This window comes from Equus quagga, chromosome 16 (genome assembly GCF_021613505.1).
Source record: "Equus quagga isolate Etosha38 chromosome 16, UCLA_HA_Equagga_1.0, whole genome shotgun sequence".
Lineage (NCBI taxonomy): Eukaryota > Metazoa > Chordata > Mammalia > Perissodactyla > Equidae > Equus > Equus quagga.
This window is the reverse complement of record NC_060282.1, coordinates 24813698-24829291: the sequence shown is the minus strand read 5'-3', so window position 1 is coordinate 24829291 and position 15594 is coordinate 24813698.

Here is a 15594-nt window from a genome sequence, read left to right as displayed (position 1 = left end):
AGAGATTGGTATATTATTAGAAGGAATTGCTTACATGATTGTAGAAACTGGTTTAGCAAGTTGAAAGTCTATAGGAAAAGTCAGAAAGAGAAGCTCATGGGCATTCTGGAACCTTGTGAAAACAGGCCATTTGCCATCTTTAAACTCAGAGAAGGCCTAGGTCCTCTTTTAAAGGCTCACCTGATTAGATCAGCCCCACCCAGGATAATGTTCCTTTTCTTTATTTTTAAAGTCAACTGATTAAAGACCGTAATCATATCTGTGCAATCCCTTCATAGCAGCACCTAGATTCGTGTTTGATTGAATGACTTGGGGCTGTAGTTCAACCTAGCCAAGTTCATATACTGAAAAACCATCACTGTTGCTGAGACAAGCAGTTCTCTATTTCAATAAAAAAAAACATTTGTTCATTTTAGCTGGACCAGTTGCCACCTCCATAAAAGACTGCATTCCCCCACCTCCTTGCATCTGTGTGTAACTCTGTAACTGGCTTCTAGACAATATGATGTAAGTGGAAGTACTATTTGGGATTTCTAGAATGTCACCTTAAGGAGACAGAGTAAACTTTTCTGATGACTTTTGCTTTCCCTGCTGCCTGGAATTTTGATGTGATAGTTAGAGTTCAAGCAGCCTCTTGTGCAATGTGGTGATCTGCTAAATACAGTATAATAACAACAAAGAAGGAGCCCGAATTCCTACTACCAGTGAACTGCCACACCAGCCGTAGACTGCTTTACTTTAGACATCTTCTACATGAAATAGAAATAAACTTCTACATTGTTTAATCTCTTGTTATTTGGGCATTTATGTTTGAACCAGCCAAAACAAATCCCAATTAATACTGGGAAGAAACCCCAACATCCACTCAACTGTGATAAAATTGAAACAACTTTTCTAGTATGTTGCCAAAACAACATTCTATCTCCAATGAAGGGAAAATTACTGAATACCTCTGAATTTTAAGTTAAAAAAATTAAGTATTTTTGAATTTCATAGGTTGGAAGAATCTAAAAGACAAGGAGAAAAAAGCCTGCTATTTGTAAAGCTGATATGCTAGTTTGTATCTAAAACCAGGAAGGGCACTAATGTGATTCCTCCAATTTAAAGGGTAGTTAACCCAATTGATGCAGGAAAGTTCAAATTATCCTGCACAGCCAATACCTCTGCTGTACTAAGGTCAATAAAATTATTAAGACAAAACCCAGGCCCTGTAACAAAAATTAAGTTGGTTTATTGTACTTCACAGAAAGAAAATATAGTTTTTAATTTAACATAATTAGGCAAAGAAGGTATCAATTCCTTTCTTGAAATATCTACAAATTCTTCTTTAAATTTTAAATCTGTGTTTCATTAAATCTAAAACAAAATGAAAGCAGTGAGATGAAATTATATCACAGTCAAATGAAGGAATATACCGAAGATTTGAAGACAAAAAGAGGAAGAAAGTCTTTTGTTTAGCCTGTTATATCTCAAGTGTCACCAAGTTTTCCAGGTTTGGAGACTGTTTCTTTCATTGTTATAAAAGAATAAGATATTTTAATACTCCTATTTGTTCTTATTTAAGTTTATGGAAACTATGTAGGTTTGGCTTCATTAAAATTTGATCATAGGTGTGTGACTGGTTTATTTTGTTTTTTTTTTTTTGAAGTATTGTTTTTTTGTGGTTTTCATGAAATAAAAGGGTTTATTTACCCATCTTTGAGCAACCTTTGTGATTTATTCTAAATTTTGGGTCATGGTTCAATTTGGTCAATGTCTCTCACCATGACAATGGAAAACAAAATGACTCAATGTGAAACTGATGAATATTGGAGAGGATTTCTTGTGGTTTTTATATGAAAATAAAACACAGCATCAGACCAGAAAGAATCATGGGAAACCATTAGCCTTTCAAGAAGACATCAGAGAGTGGTATGCTTCAAGAAGTCATCGCTTACAGGAGGGTGTACCAGAACACAAGCCGTGCCATATTACTCCATCAGAGTCCTCATACTGGCAAGTTATAAACGCTAACCAACTGAAGAATCTGTGTCCTACTGATGGACACAGAATCTCCTGCTGTCTACTTTGTTGTCTTAGTTTATTTTTTTTAATTTCTTAACAAACTGTCTTATTTGAACCTAAAAAACCTTTGTATAAAGATCATTGTGCAAATGCTTTCTGAAGCATGCTGTCATAGAAAAATGTGTGCACATCTTGGAAAAGGGCTTTTCTTGTCTTCTCTTCAGCACAAAAATTATAAACACACCTCCTCTTTTAAACCACAAATCACTATTGGCAAAGTCTAGAAGGTATTAGAATCACTCTAGACTCAAGATGAATCAATCCACAACCTCCTAATATGAAGTGTACACATTTTATACAAAATGTTTAATAAATTGGTTGTTCTATATCCCAGATGGCTCTACAATTGTTGGCTCCTAATAAGGTAGTGGTTTTTTAATTGGCCTTTGAGGGAAGTTGAAATTTTCACTGCATGGGTTGGCCTTTGTAATAGCATCTGCGACTTTGCATGGCTTAAAGTCTGAAGACAGTTTTTTGTTAGAGCAGGCTAATTATTTCTTTCTATGGAAAAGTGAAAATGTGATTTGTCTGATTGGAATATAGTTAGACTGAAATGACTCTATTCTTGAAAGATACAGAGAATTTTCCATCACTGTGGGTTTCTGGCAGTGGAAAAAGGCTAACTCCAAAAATAAACAAATAACATACACACACAGAAACTAACAAAATCAAAATGTTGCTTATCAACTTCTAGTTTCAGCTATGATATGTAAGAACTTGTACATTGTCATTCTTATCCTTACAAGAGGAAAGAGCTAGGCAAACTGAAAATGAACAATTTCTCTTGGATTCTTCAGAAAACTGAGGATGCAGGACAAACTGCCACCCTGAAATCTGAAAGATAGTAGCATCCAGAGAGATACAGCAATCAAAACCTGCTTACCCGGAACAGAAGCTGCCAGAGCCATAAACTGGTAGCAATATTAAATGGTAACTGAAGTGCATAAAGCTGAGTGTAGCCTAGATTGAGAGTGACAAATACTTGGGACTGTCAAATCTGTGGGCCTTCCCTACAGGAATCCAAACAGGTTCACATGATGAGGATCTGAGAAAGATGCCCTCAAGGCTCTGGGAGGGGGAAGTGAAGAGTGATCATTATAAAATACACTCAATGTCCTTGTCATATGCTCCAAAGGAAGAGACTACCAGGACCTTATCCTTGCTGGGGGAAGGGTATTCCTCTCAATCCAGCCACATAAAGCCTTTGTGTCTCCAGAGGAGAGGATATAGCCAGCAGGGTTGGGGCATCAAGGAAATAGATTGGAAACCCTGTTGTCAGGAAGAGGAGTAGGGAAGAAGAGGGCAGAAATCTGTACTACTGGAGAAACGTTTGTGATGGTCACAGCCCTGAAACACAAGCCCACGTAAATACATAGATTTCTTCAGATTGTTATGGAATACTTCCTCTCCTTCACACTTGACCATCACACCAACAGGACTCCAAGATAATAACAGTGGATTATAGCTGAAAGAGCTGCAAGTCACTCTATGAGAACAACTACAAAAGAAAGTCTAACATAAGAAGAGACACAAAAACAAGCACACACAGAGGAATTTGAAGCCAATGGCACCTATAACTGTTTAGTTAAAATATTACCTCTAGCCAAAGTATCATGAATCTTCACAATAAAGGCCTATTTGCCTCAGTTTCTACTACCTGATACAATGTGTCTGACTTGCAATAAAAAATTGCAAGGCATGCCAAACAACAAGAAAAAACACAGTCTGAAAAGACAGAGAAATCATTAGAATCAGACTCAGTTATGACAGAGATGTTGGAATTATCAGACAAAGAATTTAAAATAATTATAATTAATATGCTAATGACTCTAATGGAAAAAGTAGACAACACGAAAGAATAGATGAGTAAAATAAGCAAAGAAATGGAAACTCTAAGTAAAAAAGTCAAAAGAAAATGGTGGGAATGAAAAACAATGTAACAGAAATGAAAACTGCTTTCAATGGGCTCATCACTAGACCCAACTTGGCCAAGGAAAGAATTACAGTGGACCTTTCATTAGAAACCACATAAGTTAGAAGATAGCAAAGTGAAATATTTGAAGTATTGAAAGAAACAAACTACTAACCTAAAATTCTATAGCCAGCAAAATTATCCTTCAACAATGAAGGAGAAATAAACCTTTCTTAAATAAACCAAAATAGAAATAACCTCTAGCAGACATTCTCTGCAAAAATAATGTTAAAAGAAGTTCTTCGGACATAAAGTTAATGATATGTCAGAAACTTTGATCTGCATATAAAAAGGAAGAAAATCATGGAAGGAATAAATGAAAGTAAAACAAAATCTTTTATTTATCTTATTATTATTGATATCAAACATAACTGTGTGTTTAAAACATAATAGTAACACTGCATTAGATGATCACAGCAAATATAAGTGAAATAGATGACAGCAAATGCACAAAGAACAGAAGGGAAATATTGTGCATACTCTGTTATGATCTACCCATACTACATGTGAAGTGTTATGGTATACTTGAAAATGGATTTAGATAAGTTAAATATGTATATTGCAAACTCTAGAGCAACCACTAAAATTGTTTTAAAAGTATAATTGATGCCCTATGAGATGAGATAAAATGGAATCATATAAATGGAATCATATAAATGCTCAATTCAGAACCAGACAAGGATGCTCACTTCCACCACTCTTATTTAATGTAGTATTTGAAGTCTTAGCCAGAGAAATTAGGCAAGAAAAACAAATAAAAGGGATCCAAATTGGAAAGGAAGAAGTGAAACTGTCACTATTTGCTGATGACATGATTTTATACAAAGAAAACCTTAAAGAATACACTAAAAACTTTTAGAAATAATAAATGAATACAGTAAAGTTGCAGGATACAAAATCAACATACAAAAACCAGTTGTGTTTCTATACACTAAAAACGAAGTTCCAGAAAGAGAAATTAAGAATACAACTCCATTTACAATTGCAACAAAAAAGAATAAAATACCTAGGAATAAACTTAACTAAAGAGGTGAAAGATCTATACACTGAAGACGATCAAACACTGTTGAAAGAAATTGAAGAAGACTCAAAGAAATGGAAAGATATTCTGTGCTCCTGGATTGGAAGAATTAACATAGTTAAAATGTCTATACTTCCTAAAGCAATCTATAGATTCAATGCAATCCTTATCAAAGTTCCAACAACACTTTTTACAGAAATAGAACAAAGAATCCTAAAATTTATACGGAACAACAAAAGACTCCAAATAGCCAAAAGAATCCTGAGATAAAAGAACAAAACTGGAGGCATCACACTCCCTGATTTCCAACTATACTACAAAGCTATAGTAAACAAAACAGCATGGTACTGGCACAAAAACAGACACACAGATCAATGGAACAGAATCGAGAGCCCAGAAATAAACCCACACATATATGGACATCTAAGTTTCGACAAGGGAGCCAAGAGCATACAATGAAGAAAGGAGAGTCTCTTTAATAAATGGTGTTGGGAAAACTGGACAGCCACGTGCAGCAAACAGAATGAAAGTAGACCATTCCCTTACACCATGCACAAAAATTAACTCAAAATGGATTAAAGACTTGTACATAAGACCTGAACCCATGAAACTTCTACAAGAACACATAGGCAGTACGCTCTTTGACATCAGTCTTAGCAGCATATTTTCAAGTACCATGTCTGACTAGGCAAGGAAAACAAAAGAAAAAATAAACAAATAGGACTACATCAAACTAAAAAGCTTCTGCACAGCAAAGGAAACCATCAATGAAACAAAAAGACAATCTAACAATTTGGAGAAGATATTTGCAAACCATATATCAGATAAGGGGTTAATATCCAAATTATACAAAGAACTCATACAGCTCAACAACAAAAAGCCCAACAACCCAATTAAAAAATGGGCAAAAGATCTTAACAGAGATTTCTCCAAAGAAGATATACGGATGGCCAAGAGGCACACGAAAATATATTCAGCACCATTAACTACCAGGGAAATGCAAATCAAAACTATGATGAGATATCACCTCACTCCAGTCAAAATGGCTATAATTAACAAGACAGGAAGAAACAAATGTTGGAGAGGATGTGGAGAGAAGGGAACCCTCGAACACTGTTGGTGGGAGTGCAAACTGGTGCAGCCTTTATGGAAAACAGTATGGAGTATCCTCAGAAAATTAAGAATAGATCTACCATATGATCCAGCTATTCCACTGCTGGGCATTTATCCAAAGAACTTGAAAACACAAATGCATAAAGATACATGCACCCTATGTTCATCACAGTAGCCAAGACTTGGAAGCAACCTAGGTGCCCATCAAGGGATGAATGGATAAAGAAGATGTGGTGTATATATATATATACACAGTAGAATACTACTCAGCCATTAGAAATTATGAAAATGATGAAATCCGGCTATTTGTGACAATGTGGATGGAGCTTGAAGGTATTATGCTAAGTGAAATAAGTCAGAAGGAGAAAATCAAATACCATATGAACTTACTCATAAGTGGAAGATAACAACAACAAACAAACACATAGCAACAGAGACTGGATTCGTGGTTACCAGAAGGAAATGGGGGAGGGAAGAGGTCAAAAGGGGTGACTAGGCAATGTGTGTGATGATGGATTGTAATTAATCTTTGTGTGGGGAACATGATGTAATCTACACAGAATTTGAAATATATTACGATGTGTACTTGAAAGTTATATCATGTTATAATCCAATGTTACTGCAATAAACATAAATAAATGAAAAGCACTTGACAAAATCCAAACCTTTTCTAGAAGAGAAGATAAAATTAAAGATCCATTTCTGGGTTCTATATGCTTGAAGAAGAGTTAAACCTAAGAGCACGGCTTCCCATATCACTTGGTCTCCCGAAGAAGCACAGTTGCTACGCAGATATTTCAAGCAGATGATAACTATACAATCAATTAGCTGGGTCAAACTGATCTGTTTCAAATTCAAATCGGATAGCCCACAAACCTCAAAAATCCCTTCCATTACAAATATCTAGAATTTTTAAATAAAACATAGGAAATATTATTTTAAAGTCCTATTTATTAGCACTTAGTAGAATATCCAGGCTCACACGTGAATGAGTGATGTGATCAAAAGAAAAGAACAAGAGTGGTAAGCATTAAGTTGCTCTGGGGAATTGTCAATGTTAAGTAACTTTAGTGCTTTAGTGTTCCCTTGAATACAAGTAACAAGGTCCTGGGGCCACATATGTTGAGAAATTGAAATTTGGAGATAAACGACAGATACACACACATGCACGCACAAAGTCAAAGCCAAGACCCTGGAGGATAGACTGGAAAAAAAAAAAAAAAACCCTATTCACTGCAAAGGAAATCAAAGTCTTTCTTTGCCTATGCTCTCAGTAGAAAATACATATACATGTCTAGAAAATTAAAACACATTCTCCTGACCTATGTAGTTCTGAGTTTTAGTTACGATCTTCCCATCATGTGGGAACCACATGCTTAACATTTAAGAAAGACCTTTGTAACAGGCTAGTGATGGCCTGAGGATCCTGGCAGAGACACAGAACAAACAAACAAAACTTGAAGAAAGTTTGCACACCCCAGACCACAGGATATATTTTTTCTCTCCCTCTCTCTGTCTCTGTCACTCTGTCTCTCCCTCTCTTTCTTTGTTTCTCTCTCATATACATAATCCCATTCAAGATGAGTTCACAGTCAAAAATTATAAAATACATAAAGATACATCCACCAACAGTGAAAGCATAAAAAATAGCAGCATTACAGGTTCAAGGATTTGAAATTAAAGAATAATCTTAAAGGGAAAACACATTTACTTAAATTGTTAAAGGAACAAACTGTAGAAATACAATATGCAAATTTTAGAAAATATATAGAATGGAAGCTGAAACGTAGAAAATAAATCTTAAAATGCAAAACAAATGACTAACCTAAACAGCAAAGGTGACTCAGCTAAAATGGATTAAGAAAATTGGAAGATAAAAATGAGGAAATTACACATATGCAACATGGAGAAATAAGACATAGCACATACGGAAAAAACGTTAAAATATATACATGATAAAATGAGGAGAGCCAACATACATCCAATAGAGAGAATAAAGAAGAGACTAGGCACTAAAATGAAAGATAATGGCTGAAGACTGTCCAGATACCATATAAGTCTTAAATCATCAGCATCGAGGGGCCGGCCCAGTGGCACAGTGGTTAAGCTTCCATGTTCCGCTTTGGCAGCCCAGGGTTCACCGGTTTGGATCCCGGGTGCAGACATGGCACCACCTGTGAAACCATGCTGTGGCAGGCATCCCACATATAAAGTAGAGGAAGATGGGCATGGATGTTAGCTCAGGACCAATCTTCCTCAGCAAAAAGAGGAGGATTGATGGCAGATGTTAGCTCAGAGCTAATCTTCCTCAAAAAAAAAAAAAAATCAGCATCAAGAAAAACAAGTCTCAAAGATGTTAACTAAAAACATTCCCACAACTAGACATAGCATAATGAAACTACAGAAAACTAAAAGGAAAGAAAAAAACCTCAAGAGCAATCAGAAAATATCTCTATAGACTGAAAACAGAATTCACCACAGCAACAATATCTTCAATGTGTTAAAATAATTTTGAACTAAAAATTCTATACATATTTTAATCATAAATAAACATGGATAGTAAAGAAAAGGCATATCCCAACAGAGATGGAATTTTTCATTTACAAACTCTTGCTAAAAATAAAGGATTTTTACATAGGAAAAATGTAATCAAAGCATGAGAAATAAATAGAATTAAAGAAGCAATAAGTATTACAAAATTGTAATGGGTTGAGAAATAAAAGAATTACAATATAAGAACAATAATAAATAATTTGAGGTTTATTAATAAAGTGAACTAAAATACAGGAAAACAATAGCATGTAAAACAGGAGAGGAAGCATTGGGAGTTAATGGCCAATTATGGTTGGAAATTGGGAAAAGAATAGAGATAGTGATAAACTATAGATATTGTTGAGCCATGGATGCAAGTTAAAAATGTGCATGTAGCTATTAAAAAGATATTACGTCAATATACATGCTTGTATTAGTCAGGGTTCACCAGAGAAAAAGAATCAATAGGATGTGGATAGATATATAGATGATAGGTAGATAGATGATAGGTAGATAGATAGATAGATAGATAGATAGATAGATAGATAGATAGATGAAAGAGAGACAGAAAGATTTATTTTAAGGAATCAGCTCACACAAGTTTGGAAGCCTGGTGAGTCCAAAATCTAATGGGTCAGGTCGGCAAGTCGGAGACTCAGAGAGACATGCAAAGGCAGTTCACATTCAAGTCCAAAGGCAGTCTGCTGGCTGAATTCTGTCTTGGTTAGGAGAAATCCATCTTTGTTCTATTAAGGCCTTCAACTGATTGTATGAGTCCCACTTACATTATGGAAGGTAATCAGCTTTACTCAAAGTCTAAAAATTTACATGTTAATCTCATCCAAAAATTACCTTCACAGAAACATCCAGAATAAGGTTTGACCAAATATCTGGGCACTGTGGCCCAGCCAAGTTGAGATTATAAAATTAACATTCATAATGCCCAAATTCTTAGAGGACACAAAAAATGAACACAATGTAAATGCAAGAAGAGACAGGAAATGAGGAGAAAAACATAAAATAAGGCAGCAGCCTGGTTTAAAAATGCACAAATATTAATCCAAACATAATGTTAAAAATAATATCTATAAACTAACTTAAACTACTAGTTAAAAATGAAAATTCAGAAGAATTTCATATCCAGGAACACAGTGAGAAAATAATCTGAAAGGCCTTCTTGGTACAAACAACTAGATCCTACATAAAACATTTTTTATTATAACACTGTGCTTTCAGGAAACAAAGAAAATCTCTTAGGGCCACCCACACACACTCCCTAAAAAGAAAAAAACAAAACTGAGTTCAAAAAGATTAGCAGTAAACACACTCAAAAGAAAGAGTTCTCTGAGGGCAAAAGACTAAATAAACAGGACAAGAAAAATAATAATCCTGGGGTGACTAGCACTATGGAGGAGTAGAAGTTGAGGCTCCTGTATTAGGCCAGGGACCTGAGAAGGGAGATTAAATTGATCACAGGTTGGTAGCATCTCTAGCTTACAGCACAAGAAAACAGACATTGAAATCAACCAAATATGGATCCACAAAAAGGATCCATAAAACAACAGTTTTCAAACATTGACCAATATGTAGATCAAGCCTGCCATCCCTGAGAAGAAGGAACCGTATGAGATGAGGTCAACAAGTGCCCTAGTTTTGGCCAAGAAGAATTTTCTGGACCATGGTACAGGAGGGGAAATCCCAAATAGAACACGTAGGCTCACTGAATTGAAGACTGAAATTTGTGTGGTGGACAGTTAGAGATGGAGGAGAGACACAGAGAATTAGATCCAGAAGTCTGCATTGCTGTGAACCTGTGCTGAAGTCTAAGCTGAGTATGCATAAAATGCAATTTAAAATTTCCAGTGATCACAGATTATGGGGAAACATTCAATTTCCAACCAAGGAGGATGTGGAATCTTATTGGAACACTTAGGACTTTTAATAGACACAACCCATCTTAATAGGAGAACAAAATTAGTTTTAGAGTAAAGACTATTCTGGATCCACTTTAACAAAACATAAACCAAGCCTCAAAAGGATTAAGTTAATCCACACGTAATATAACTGACTGCCAGAAAAAAAATCCAAAACTCTTTCAAGGAAAACAATAAAATCCAGCATCAACAACATAAATTTCAAAGCATCCACTACCCGATAAAAAATTACTAGACATCTAAGGAAGCAGAAAAATGTGACATCACCAGGAGAAAATTCAATTAATAGAAAGAGATCAAAAATGACAGAGATGATGGAATTATCAGACAAGAATTGCAGAGTTCCTATAAATATGTTCAAGAATGTAAAAGGAACTATGAACATAATGAGAAGAGAAACAGAATTATTTTAAAAGAACCAAATGGAACTAGTAGAAAGGAATAAGGCAATCTCTGAAATAAAAACTGCACTTGATAAGTTTAGCAACAGATTGCACAGTGCAGAAGAAAGGATCAATGAATGTAAAGACCTAGCGATGGAAAATTTCCAAACTGAAGCACAGGGAGCAAAAAAGGCAAAAAATCAAACCAAAACACAAAAACAAAGAAAAAACAAAAATTAAAAAAGAAATCCAGAGACTCAGTGACATGTAGGATATGAAGCAAATACGCATACGTCCAAGAAGGCGAGGAGAGACAGAAAAACTATTGTGAATAATTATGGCCAAAATTATATGAAAAAATATACAATGCCAGAGATTCAAGAAGTTCAGTGAAATGTAAGCAACACCAAAGAAAGAAAACCACACAGAGGCACATCCTTATCAATTTGCCAAAAGCCAGTGAATCAGAGACAAAAAAAGACATTACACAAAATGGATCAATGTAAACATTGGTCACTGATTTCTCATCTGAAAAAAAACCCAAGTCAGAACACAATAAATTGACATCTTTATAATATTGAAAGAAAAAAAAAGTCAACCTAGAATTTTATATCAGTGAAAACATCTTTTTAAAAGGAGAACAACATGAAAAATATTTCTAACAAACAAAAGCTGAGAGGATTTGTAACAAAAAAAAAGTTACAGGAAGTTCTTCCGGTCAAATAAAATCAACACCAGATGGAAACTCGGGGCTACACACATGAATAGAGAGTGCTAGAAAGAGAAACATATAGAACACTTCTCTTCTCAATCTTTAAATTCCATTTTAAAAAACAAAAAAATAACATTACATGGTGGGCTTTATAACATATGTAGAAGGAAAATGCACAAAAAAAGTAGTACCAACCATGGGAGAGGAAAAGGTAAGTAGAGGGACCTATGGCCATTACACAATCAATGAAGTGCTATAATAGTAATTGTAGGTAGACTGTGATAAGAAAAAATGCATATAGTAAAACCCTAGAGCCATCACTAAAAGTAAATAAATTAAAAAAAAGGAATAACAAATAAGCCAACCGAAAATATTAATTAGAATACTAAAAAGTACTAAAAATAGCACTTCTAAAAAGGCAAGAAAGATAGAAGAAACAAAGGTGACAGAGCAAACGAAAAAATAGACAAATGGTAGATAAATCCAACAATATCAATAATGATATTAAATATAAATAATGTAAGTACTCCAATTGTAGGTAGAGATTATAAGATTAGATTTTAAAAATAGCAAAACCCAATTATATGTTACCTATAAGAAACACGCTTTAATTAGTCTGCTTGGGATGCCATAACAAAATATCACAACTGAGTGGTTTAACCATAGAAATTTATTTTTTCACAATTTTGGAGGCTGGAAGTCTGAGGTTAATGTGCCAGGGTTGGTGAGGCCACCCTCTCTGGATTGCAGACAAACATCTTCTCTCTCTGTCCTCACATGGCCTTTGCTCTGAGTGTGTGCTTGGAGAGAAGGGGAGCTCTTTGGTATCTCCTCTTTTTATAAAGACACCAATCCTATAGGATTAGAGCCTTCCTTTGCAACCTCAATAATCTTAATTATTTCCTTAATGGTCCTATCTCCAAATTCAGTCATACTGGGGCTTAGGGCTTCAACATACAAATTTTGGGAGGATGTAATTTAGTACATAACACATAGATACATTAAAAGTAGAAAGATGGAAAAAGACATCATGCAGGCAATACTCACAAGTAAGAAGGAGTGGTGAAAATAATATTAGACAAAGTAGAGTTCATAAAAAGGAATATTATGAGTGATGAAAGGGGCATTCATAATAACAATCAATCATAACAAATATAAATGTGTATGCACATAATTACAGTTTCAAAATAAACAAAAAATGACAGAAATGACTGGAGAAATAGAAAATATTCCAATTTCACTTGGAGATACCACTCTCTGTTAATTAAAAAACTGAAAATCAGTAAGGATATAGAAGATGTAAATGATACTACCACTCAAATTTACATCAATGGTGTTATAGAACAATACACCCTAACAACAGGAGAAAACAGTCGTATCAAATGCACTTGGAACATTCAGTTAGAGAGGTGACAGGCTGCACTACAAAAAAATCAATAAATTTAAAAGGATGAAATCGTATGGAGTATATTCTTTATCATATGGTATTATATTAATATTTAATATCAGAAAGTTGTCTGGAGAATTCCCCTGATATGGAAAGTCAAACACTATCGTTTTTTAAAATCCATGGGCTTATAAAGCAATCTTAAGGGAAATCAGAAAACACTTTTAACTGAATGAAAAGAAGAAATACAAAAATAATAATAATGGGATACAACTAAAGCAGTAATGAAGTAGGGGGAAGTTAACAAAGATAACTGAAAGGAATGTGATAGAAAACAAAAAATACATAAAAATCAATAAAATCAAATGATAAACATTTATAAAGATCAATGAAATTGCTAAATCCGAGCTAAACTGATTAAGAAAAACAGAGGAGTCTCAATTTCCCAATATCACAAATGAATGAGAGGACATCACTAGAGATCCAACAGACATTAAAAGATAATAAGGAATTTTATTAATGACTTTACAGCAATTAATTTTAAAACAGATCAAATAGACACATTTCCTAAAAGATGCAAATTGCCAGAATTGATTTAAGAAGAAATAGAACGCCCAAATATACTTAAATCTTTTTTTTAAATTGAATTGTAATTAAAACCTTCCTACAAAGAAAACTACAGGCCAAAATGGCTTCATTGGTGAATACTTCTGAACACATTCAGAAGAAATAACACCAATTCTAAACTAAATCTCTCAAAACACAGAGGACAAGGGACACTTCTGAACTTATTCTTTGAGGTTAGTATTATAATGATACCAAAACCAAGAAAAGCTTTACAAGGAAAAAAATACACAAAAACTACATACCAAAACTCTAAAAAACTAGTAAATCAAGTAGTATATATTACAACTTGAATCAAGCAGTATACATTAAAAAGTAAAAAGATATATTGACTAAGTAGAGTTTATCCTAGAATTAATTGGTTGTTTTAATATTGAAAAATCAATGTTATATAACTTAAAAAAATAAATGACAATTTAAATGGTGGTGATTAAAGCACTGAACAAAACTAAAAATCTTTTTGTGATTTAAAATCTCAGCACACTAGGAACAGGTAGGGATTTCCTCATCCAAATAAAAGGTAACAATGAAAAATCTACTCTTAACATCATATTTAAACAGTGAAAGATTAAATGCTTTTATTCAAAGATTGGGATTGAGGCAAGGGCATTTGTTTTTACCACTTGTAGTCAATCTTGTAACGGAAATCCAAGCCATGGCAATAAAATAAGAAAAAGAAAGAAAATTCATATATATTGGAAAGGAAGGGGTAAAACTGCATATATTAGTAGACAGCGTTATCATGTATATTAAAATTCCTAAGGAATCTACAAAAATAGCACTAGAACAAACAAGGAAATTTAGCAAGGCCATAGGATAAAAGAACAATATGCAAATATCTACTGTATTTTACCTACTAGCTGTGAAGAACTGGAAAATTAAAATTAAAAACTCCATTCAAAATAGAATCAAAAAACACAGGGATAAATTTAACAAAATATATGCAAGACCTATACAACAAAATCTACTAGCCTTTGCAAGGGAATTAAAGAAGAATTTAATAAATTAAAAAATATATCATCCTCATGAATTTGAACATTCAATATTGTTAGATGACAATTATCCTCTAATTATTCTATAGATCTATATATAATCCAAATTAAAATTCCTGCTAGCATTTGCTCAAAATTGATACACTGATATAGAATATATATAACTACATATATAAATATTTGCAAATGAAGTACCAAAAAACAACCATTAAAAAAAAGTGGTGCTCAGAAGAGAAAGTATACCTCCAAAGTTTATATCAGAAAATAATCATGGCTCAAAATTAACATGCTAAGTATTCTTTGCTACATGAGAATATATTAGCTTAATCCTCCCAGAGTTGAAAAAGATGATTAGTGACATTTAATAATAAACATTTAATATTAAGCAAGAAAAAATGTGGCTTTGAAAATATTGATAAAGTAGAAAAATCCTCTGACCGAATATATTAAAGAAGAACAAAAAGCATAAACACATACTAGTGTATAAAAGGACAAAACTACAGAAATAGCAAAGGTTAGAAAAATGAGATTATTTAGAAAAAATCTAATACTAAGATGTTTGAAAACATAAACAAATAAGTACTAACATAGCTTATCTTAAAAGAAATAGAAACATAAATAATAATTTGATAGCTAATAGAACCATTTATAGGAATTTCTCATGAAAGCAAACTCCAAGCCCATGTGCATTTACATGTGAATTATACTAAATATTCATGTAATAGATCACAGAAATGACATACAAATACTCCACAGAATGGGAAATGACAGTTCCCAATCATTTTATGAGGTCAATACAACCCCAACAATAAAACTACATAGAGATATTATGAAAGAAAAATTACAGACCAATCTCCCTC